The 9,620-nt window shown below is 34.9% G+C and overlaps 1 protein-coding gene and 1 non-coding gene across 3 annotated transcripts in view; one reads left to right on the forward strand and one right to left on the reverse strand.

The window, feature by feature from the left end:
• LOC109537790 (flocculation protein FLO11) overlaps window positions 1-9,620 on the forward strand; it is a 137,549-nt gene that overhangs the window by 99,082 nt on the left and 28,847 nt on the right. The gene's annotated exons all lie outside the window — the stretch shown is intronic.
• Trnal-caa lies at window positions 7,481-7,597 on the reverse strand. The gene is made up of 2 exons: window positions 7,560-7,597; window positions 7,481-7,525 (listed from the first exon to the last, which is right to left on the reverse strand). It is a non-coding gene; the product is annotated as a tRNA-Leu (tRNA).

A 9,620-nucleotide genomic window follows, 5' to 3' on the forward strand; every position in this document is an offset into this window, starting at 1 on the left:
ATTGCATAGTATCTACAATTTTTTTAAATTTTGGCTACAACATTTTTATTTGACAAAATTCAGTCCAACCCCGTTTCAACGGGCACGAGGCAGGTGCGCTTTTTTCTATCATAGATGGAACTGTTGGTACCAGATGGCATGGCAAGAGGCGACACTTCAAGATCGTCCTCTTTATTATTTTAGGAATATGTAATTTAAATCAGATCGCTAACATTTGCGATAACAACATCAAAGTACAGTTAATGGTAAAAATACGCTATCAAATTACCCACGGTCTTCGTAGTGTGCTTGAACCGTTACTCAACTAATTAATTGCAAAACATGGTCATTCATCAATCGATGCTGATATGTTATGGACGGTATACATAAATAAAATCAGCATGCAGGGAATCAAACGACACCTAATTGAATTCGATCGATGCTTTCCAAAATCGCTGTAGCATGTATGCAATTGTCAGTTAATTAGCCATTTAGGGTTTTACCCCTTCGTTTTAAAATTGAATTGTTTGCCATGGATAAAAGCAATATTGATACGGTCCCATTTAATTCCATCGGACCACAAAACACTCGTATATTAAGCGCTAATTGCTCTGTTAAAACATCAGAGCACCGGCTCCGATGGACCCCAGACGAATTTCACTTTTCTGTTCAGGCAACTGCCGAACATCGTGTGCGGTGCGGTACCCTCCAAGTTTGTATGCGGTGTTTATCTGTTGATTATAAATGGAACTGGTCACTAGCTTTGTTTGCTTAGCCGGGTTATGTTTGTTAATCAAGTTAATGTTAAAGTCCACATACAAGTCGAAGTCACAGGAGTGTCAAGAGAATGATGACTCGTAAAGTTTTACAGCATCAAAGCTGACCCAAAAGTATGAACGCAATGGATATTCGGAATGGAATTTGGTTCAATTTGGAAGTTCAGTTCAGAAGAGCGCGCAAATTGATTGTGTTAGGTTAGTTTTGCTATCGTGATGGGCAGGTCAGGTTTTTATAGCCTAATAATAGGTACCATATAGTACCATAAAGATCTACATAAGTCATATAATAGTCAAGTTTCAAATTACCTTCAACTAAGGTTAGCATTAGAAATATTACATATGTTTTGAAATTATATGCGTAAAGGTTAAAGAGAGTCAAGGAAAAAGATCTGTGTCTATTTAAGTCTATAAGTACGTCGTTTTTCGCTTCTCATACGAAAATCCTATTTCAAACTAAGCCAACTTTTGGTTACGGCAAACTATTGAGAGGGACATGTTCATGCAAAGAATGAAATGCGGTAAAAACACGACAAAACTACGAAATATTTTGCATTGAAGTTAGAATTGTAAGATACATTATTGAAAGAAAAAAGTTTTATTGCAACAAATTCTACAGTATTAGGTCAACGAAATATATTCGAAAAATTACCAAAATTACAGAAAGTGAGAATAATATTTAGATACTTCTTTAGAGAAGTAAAAGCACTTTGCTTTGCTGCTTTGCTTTGCGCAATATTATGCGCAAGTTATTCATACCGCAAAAGTGCTTTAAATTCCATACCATTGTAACATATAGGTAATGATATAACCATTGTAAAATCTTAAAACTTTTTCTGCATTAAACAAATTCCTTAAAACAAAACTTTGGATGAAAAACAGATAGATTTTGTGGAGAAAGTCACTGCTTCACTGATTTCAAACTTTTATGGTACGCCCGGTATATGCATATTGAATACAAAATATGAAGATCACGTTTAAAGTATACCTCATAAACTTCAGGTATAGTCCCTTATCAAAACAATGTATTAGCTTTCGCCTTAGACCTGCTAAGTAATCGAATAATTGATTTGGCATAGCTAAAATGACAGTTCAGAAAAGTAAGTTTAACATTCAGTCATAAGATAAAATTTACTGTTTTGCAGTAGCAAATGCCCGCAGAAACGTAAGCGTGGGTGGCAACCAGGAAACTATTTTTAGGAGCAACAGCAATAAGCATTAAATCCTATTTGTAATCATTGACCTGGTGGATATTGAAATTTATTCCCAAAACTCTGGGAAAACAGGCGAATCTTAAACCAAAAGCGGCACACAGATTATTTATGTGCGCAATTCAGTGTGGTTCAAGCTGAAATCCAAATCGTTCCATTAATAATTGATCATTTTATAACCATCAGCAGCAACATCAAGCCTGAATACGGAATTGAGTTATTTAAAGAGCAAAACTACCCGACAACAAAGCACAAAGGAATGAATATACCACGAGAATTAATCATTCATCGAGCGAGCGTCAAAGGCCAACAGCATTCAATTAAAATTAATAGCGGTTAAATTGTAGCGTATTATGAAACCAGTCGCGGACTCGTAGCGAATCAGCTCGCTGGCTCTCCGTGTAAAAATGAGACGGCAAATCCTGTTCAGGAATGAGACAGAGGGAAATCATTTGTTGCGTTTATAATTACATCAAGTGTTATTTACTTCGATTCTGTCTTTTCTACACTAGAGCAAATCGATTTTCTCTATGAAACAGGGGATTGAAACAATGTTGAAAGTGTCTTCAAACGAAATACGAACACGTTTTAATCAAGTTCAGAACTTGTACACAATAAACTTTTTAAAATGGTAAATTATGTACTTAATATGTGATGCGATGGAAAACATTCTACTTCCTCAATATTCTCAACATACCGCCGTTTAATTACCATGTGATTATAATGTGACTTGCATATTTTTTCTATCCGAAGACGAAACATATGAAAAAAGAAATGATTACTGTTTCTAGTTCGTCAATGTAAAAAATATGTACGAGTTTAAACGAATAGCCAATGGTAAATTATCTACAATGAAATTAAGTATAACTCTATATGCAAATTACTTGGGCTATAAAATTATCAAACGTATTGATTATTGCGTGTTTCGACTCGATGTTTTAAACCGGTCCGTTTTAGGATGCCTACTAAACCCTATACTTGCCTTAATAAAGCAGTTTAACAATTATTTCCTAGTCAGACTACTGAAGAAAATATTTAGCCGAGTATTGGCTTCTATGTAAATCAAGACGAAACCATCAATTTAATCGACGATGCAGCTCATTAAAATAACTAAAACATTCGTTTGCAGCCCCCAATCCGTCAGGTAAAAAACAGACGCTCAAATACGAAGCAGATAAGAATCTTCCTTTACATCTTGCATAAACAATATAAATGCTACGTTCTCAGTTCATGTTACTGAAATAAGTGTTCATTCATGCGCTGAAAATATTAGTTTCTAACAGTGTTAAGTCCAATTAACTTTGATTAAATTCGTCCCTAAAATTCGGCAAAAATATACAGGGAGGCCAAAATTAAGTAGCATCGTTTTAACTGCATACTCTACAACCAAAAGTAAGGCAAAAACAAACACTGTTAAACACTTACATATGTTTAGATCTTATGAGTTCAATAAAACGCCATTAAACACGATTGCCCTTTAAGGCCAATCAATGGATATACGTTCATAAACATTGAAAACAAAACAAATTCTGCAAGTTTTTGAAAATGGCACAATCCTTATTTTGCAAAGTAATAGCTACTTTTCTAATAACAAATAATCAACAATTTATTCACTCAATTTAGATGAAACTCTGATTTGAGGTATCGCTTTGTGTGTCTAACTGTTAGCATAAAAACTGAGTTAAAGTGAAACTAAAAAATTGTAAGTTTTTTTCTAATCGCAGCCAAAACCACAAGAAGTTATGTTACCGGACGAAAATATTTCGCCATTAATGCGACCAGTGAAACAAAAAAATGTTGTTGTTGGTAGTCAACTATCAAATTATTGTAAAATATTGCTATTCGGTTTCATTTTTATTCCTATTGAATCAGTTTAATTAATTTGTTATACACGGTATGTGAGTTTAGAGTAACAGGACTTTAACGGTCGATAGAAAATTCAATTTTAGAATAAAATTAGAATGGAAAGATATATTGAAACGGGCGTAATTTTGAAATAAAGAGTGGCAAAAGTAACAGTTAATTTTCATTTTTGAAAATAATTCACGGAAATCTTAGGATACGGTCATAAATATCAATATTCTGGGACTTAGCGCAATACCACATCCAATTATGTCCAGCGTTTGCCAAACTTACAGATATATGTCATTTAGTATTTAATTTTTAAATAATGATAGCTTTTTATGCCTACCCGTATCAACCTCATTGTAAAAATAAAATCGTTCTGGGCTCATATTTTCGTAAGTCGCAACAACATTCTTGTGTGAAATCGCTACCAGAAACGTTTTCGATATTTTTTCAAAAAAATTTTTAAATGCCAATTAATCTCAACAAAGTAGCAGGGTTAAATAAAACGATTTTAGATGTTCAAAGATTTTCAATGATTGGATGTGGGATTGAGAAGTCCCAGAAAATAGAGTTTTATTACAAGATCTTAAGATTTGCGTAAATTAAATAAACAAATAATATGTTAACTTTGCCACCCCGTGTCTCAAATACAAAGCCGTTTTCAATATACCTATGCATGATATTTTTATCGACCGTTAACTGCTACGATAAACTGAATGACCCTGTATATACAGTGCGGTAAAGTGATACAGTTACTAGTCGATTTGAAAAATTTCAAGACTTGTGTTAGTTTTCTCACGACCGGCAAAGAAAAAACAAATTATGCCTATCGCCATCTCGCATGCAGAACAACACACAACCATTTTTTTTTTGGATCTGGTTATAATAGTTTGGCGGGTTTGGACTGTCAGGACTGAAAATTTTCCTCTCTTTAGGTTCACTTTCAACTGGTTCACCCGCAAACAGACATGCACCAATATTCAAACCGCTAATGGATAAATGGATAATGCAACGTTTGTTAATTTGTGCAGTGAGTGCAGACCAGGACTGGCGCAATTGCAATAATTATGGCACGCCAAAGGTGTGAAGGAAATGTAGGAATGGTGAAACAAAAGTTGTGCTGCTTGGTTAAGTGGCCGTTTGTATGTCACAAGTGCATTAACAGCCTACGACTGTTTATGACGAATGAGAACTAGTGAACTCGAAGTTGTATTGGAAACATTCCCAGTATAATCAAGAATAATATCAGCTATAATATAAAGCTTACATATAGTGCTTGAAAGCAAGATTCTTAAGCAATTTTGGGCCAGAATATTTTCCTTATTCATTTCATTCAGGTAAAAAGTCGACTTTTTTACGGCTAAATACTTTCTATTATTTGTAAGACGTACATCAGGCAGGCATTAAGTGTGTAAATCTCAAATACAATTTTTCAATGCAGTTTCCCTTTCTGAACAAAAATGCGAAAGGAAGCTCATATAATAATAACTTATAAAGGCATTTCTCATTCTCTCCTTATCTGGCCTGTGATAGGGTGGGAGCTGCAAACGGCTGGGGCTGATTTGTAATCCGGTCAATAAAGGAGTGTGCAACGAAGCGGGGGAGGGACGCAACGCAAACGCGAGGGTGAATTTTAATATGTATTGAAAGTAGACAGTTCGAAATTTGTTAACTAGGTCAGTGGCAAATTTAATCAACTTTCATAAATAAAGTTGAAGGGCATTCAGTCAGTGTTGACCTCTGATCACATTGAAGTTCTGGAGGTTCGTTATTATAACACGACGATCCTTGGTTCTTTAAAAAATATCAATTACGTCTCTTAACTCGAAAATCTTGCTCCTGTTATGTCAAACACGGTTACCCTCTACTCATTAATCAAGATCCATAAATAAAATGTTCCCAAAACATAAACCTATTTAATGAAGACAAAAAATGTCCATTAAACACCTAAGTACATGGCACCTACATCACGAAATGCAGTTGGACCCACAAACGAAATACACTTCCGAAGTCATTAATTACTCCAGGTCAGTAAGAGAAGAATTTTCCTTTATTAATAATACATTGAACACACTTATTTTGTGCGGACAATATCTTTAATCGTCAAGATTCCCTTAGCATCTCTTCGAAAATATTTGTCTACAGCATTCCCTTAGGGTTCGTCCGAACAAATATTGTCCAATATGTACAGTATGCATGTATAATTGGTAGCAAACTAGAATATGCTTGAAACTTTAAAAGGGATAACAAGAAGAATTAATGTTTTTCTTTCTGAACTAGAAAAATCATATGAAAGGATCCTTGTTGGGCAATGTAGGTAAAGTGATTGAAATGAAAATCTTCAAGGGCAGGATGACATTAAACTTAGAAGGAATTACATGGAAAATTGCGCATTACAGTAGTTATGTTACGGTCAAACTTGGAATTTCGCTAATCTCGATAATAACCGGTTAACTTCCAGTTTAATACAATTGTTATATGTTAAAGTCGAGTTCACTCATTTTCGCCTATTATTGTTGATACATGGTGAATAAACTACCACTCTCTACCGGCAATACTTCTTAAGCGAGTATCAGTTGACAAAGAACCAAAAAATGTGTAAGCTTTAACAAGGCGCTTGAATTAATTAAGAAACGTTTTTCTTTTTTCTTTCTAAATTATATTCTCTATTCTATTTTAATATTAATCAAGAAAACATCTTAATCTCCACATTAACTAAGTAGAATTGGGATTAGCGTCACTCCAAAAGTTAACCGTAAGCGTAGGATTTACATTAGTACTTACATATGTAAACGGTTATCGTTTTACTATAGAAAAAAAAACGTGTTTTGTTGGTTAATATCCAAACATAGGGCAGAAAGACCGATTGGGTCGATAGCCTTTTTCTGTAGGAAGTAAAGATTATTTATATATTCAGGGTGGCCAACTTCTACATTTTTAAAGATAGAGAATCCGTTAAATGGGGAAAATTGGGCAGAATTCATTACCGTTTTCAAAATTTAGGTACCCGACTTGGTTCCTGAAATATCCCGTAAAGGCAAGAAATCAACACTTTTTTAATTATCATATAATTCGTAAACTGCTTAAATTAGAAAAATAATTGTTTCCATAGCCTACTACACATTTTTGTGTTTTTTTTTCTAAGTTAAGCAGTTTACGTAATAAGTGATAATTCAAAAAGTGTTGATTTCTTGTCTTTTCAGGATAATTCAGGAACCAAGTCGGGTATCTAAATTTTGAAAACGGTAATGAATACGCAATCGAATTCTGCCCATTTTTTCCCATTTAACGGATTCTCTATCTTTAAAAATGTAGAAGTTACCCATACAAAGATTCAGAAAATGGCCAACCTGTATATTATCCAAACATAAAGTAATTTCCTTGAGTAGTAAACGCCTTGTTAAGGAACACACAGTTTTTGTTACTTAGTCAACTAAGATTCTGATCATAAGTGTAACTGGTAGAAAGTGAAAGTTTATTCACAATGTATCTAACAATATATTCAACTTTATCAAGAGAAAATGGTTGAACTAGACATTAATCAAATAATGATGTCTTAAATTCAAATTTAACCGGTTCATATCGAGATTAACCAAGTTCGAAGTTGAACAATAATACATATAATTTCAGTGAAAAAAGTTTATGAAACATTTTCGCAAAAAAAATTGTCAGAAGTGGGATTCGAACCCACGCCCTCAAAGAGGACCAGAATGCTCAACACCCACTATAGAGTGGGCAAGGGAACCTTGAGTCTGGCGCCTTAGACCGCTCGGCCACCCTGACCTGAAATATCTGGATTCAGTCAGGAAATTTGCCGATGTAATGTTGACGATAACGCATCGACTGAAATACTTTTAACCACAAAACCGCTATAATGTTCGTAATTAGTAGGCGATTTAAATTGATCTCCTGATGGAAAGTACACAGTTTCGCCACTATTTTCGATAGCAAAAGAATCGCTCTACTCATTACAATTCGAATTTACTTTTCCGCCCATTACGCAATTACATTGTCTTCGTGTCGTGTGGAAAGTAATAACTTCGGCATCTTGACTGCTTCTCACTGACTGTTTTGACAACATTTTCAAAGCCGGTTTTTTTTAAATCCTGAAACTTTTCCCGGGTAGTTTCCACCGAGAATCAAGAATTCAATTCGAAAATAACTTCAAGCAGTGGCGGCACTGCGACTTTCGTCTCTTGTGCCGTAATATACTCTTTTTACTACTAACCTGAGAAGTCACCATTATTCTACCACCGCTTCCTTAGCGATAAGATATATGTATTTCTCTCCCTAGGTCAATAATAATGATAATAAAAAAGTTTTAAGATTCATTAATTTTTAGCTTTTCCCAGAAGTTTTTCATAGAACTTTTATCTGTTTTTTGGAGACCGAAAAATGATATTGCGGCAGTTTGACACCTGAACATCAGGCTATCAAATATTGCGACACTTAGATTAGAAATTATTCGCCTTTGTAAGTCACTTGTATATGATGTAAGAGGCCTTGTACACGATAAATTGTTTATGAGGATAATGCATCTAAAGTTTCTAAACTTAATTGGACCAGTATAGAAAGCGACAAGTCGGCATTTCCTTTGTGTAACTGAAGCCCAACCGACCATCGGCAGTGTAAAATTATCCAGCACGCTATGGACCAGAGCAAAAACATAAAAACCAACGTCACTGATTTTATTAACAGTACCTAATTCATATTAAAGTTGAAACGCGATTTAGAATTTAAGTCCATAATTTGAATTTCGAAACGGGAGGATATCGACTAATTGACTAAAATAGCAGATTGGTACAGCCTGTTCACGCCTTCTATGCAGAGCGGGAAAGCCAAACTGCAGTTTATGTATTGACTAAAACGATTTGCCTAACAGGAATAGGCGAGTTACGGTAAAAGTTGATATTGCAGATGTTAATATTATTTTAGTTTGCCTACTTATATAGTGTGATCCGAAATTAGATCACATATATTTAAATGCTGAGGCATGTAAAATTCAAATGTTGAGGAAATAAATGTGATGCGCTGTAAAAATGATTTGCGAGTACAAATGACCATAAACCTAGAAATAATTGCACACTGCAGATGCGTGCTAGGGAGCCGTATACGGAAGCCGTATTCCATAGAAGAAGCATGCGTTGGCACACTTTTGCTAAAGAACCATTCGTCTTCTATACTGGTCGACTCGATTAATATTTTGATATAATTTAACAAATATAGTAAGACGGCTGACATATAGAGAGAGTACATTGGTGACATTTTTCACGTACTTTATTAAACAACCGGAATTCTAATAAATTAATGTAAAGTACCCAATAATTTAGGCAAATAATGTCAAGGCATCATTGCAATTTTCCACCTTAAAGTGAGTGGTGTTTAACCTGATAAGTAAACGACAAACCGATAAAACAATTTGTTTTCCTCTAATCTTCCATACGGATCACGAATTCTTTATCTTTATGTGTGTCATACATCCTCTAATTAAAAATAATTTGGGCATTGTGGCCCAGTCCCTCGCTCATTACGAACGCGAAAAGACACAAAGGGCGCAGATGGCATACCGATAACACGATATTATGTGTACTTTCCCCGCAGTGCCTTGAACCAGGACGGGGCAAAAGGGCCGGAAACTGAGGGCGTGTTATTGACATGTGCTGCTGCTGCTCGCTCGTAGTTGAATACGCGCCATAGTCGTTTCAAATACACCGACTTTGCGTGGAAGGTGGCCTTTTAAAACGGAAATTATTGACCATGGTTTCAGCCTTTGGCATACATACAAGTTACAATGGTAGAAAGTCAT

The sequence above is a fragment of the Dendroctonus ponderosae genome, unplaced genomic scaffold (genome assembly GCF_020466585.1).
Source record: "Dendroctonus ponderosae isolate FM_Combo_2020 unplaced genomic scaffold, Dpon_F_20191213v2 Dpon_F_20191213_4, whole genome shotgun sequence".
Lineage (NCBI taxonomy): Eukaryota > Metazoa > Arthropoda > Insecta > Coleoptera > Curculionidae > Dendroctonus > Dendroctonus ponderosae.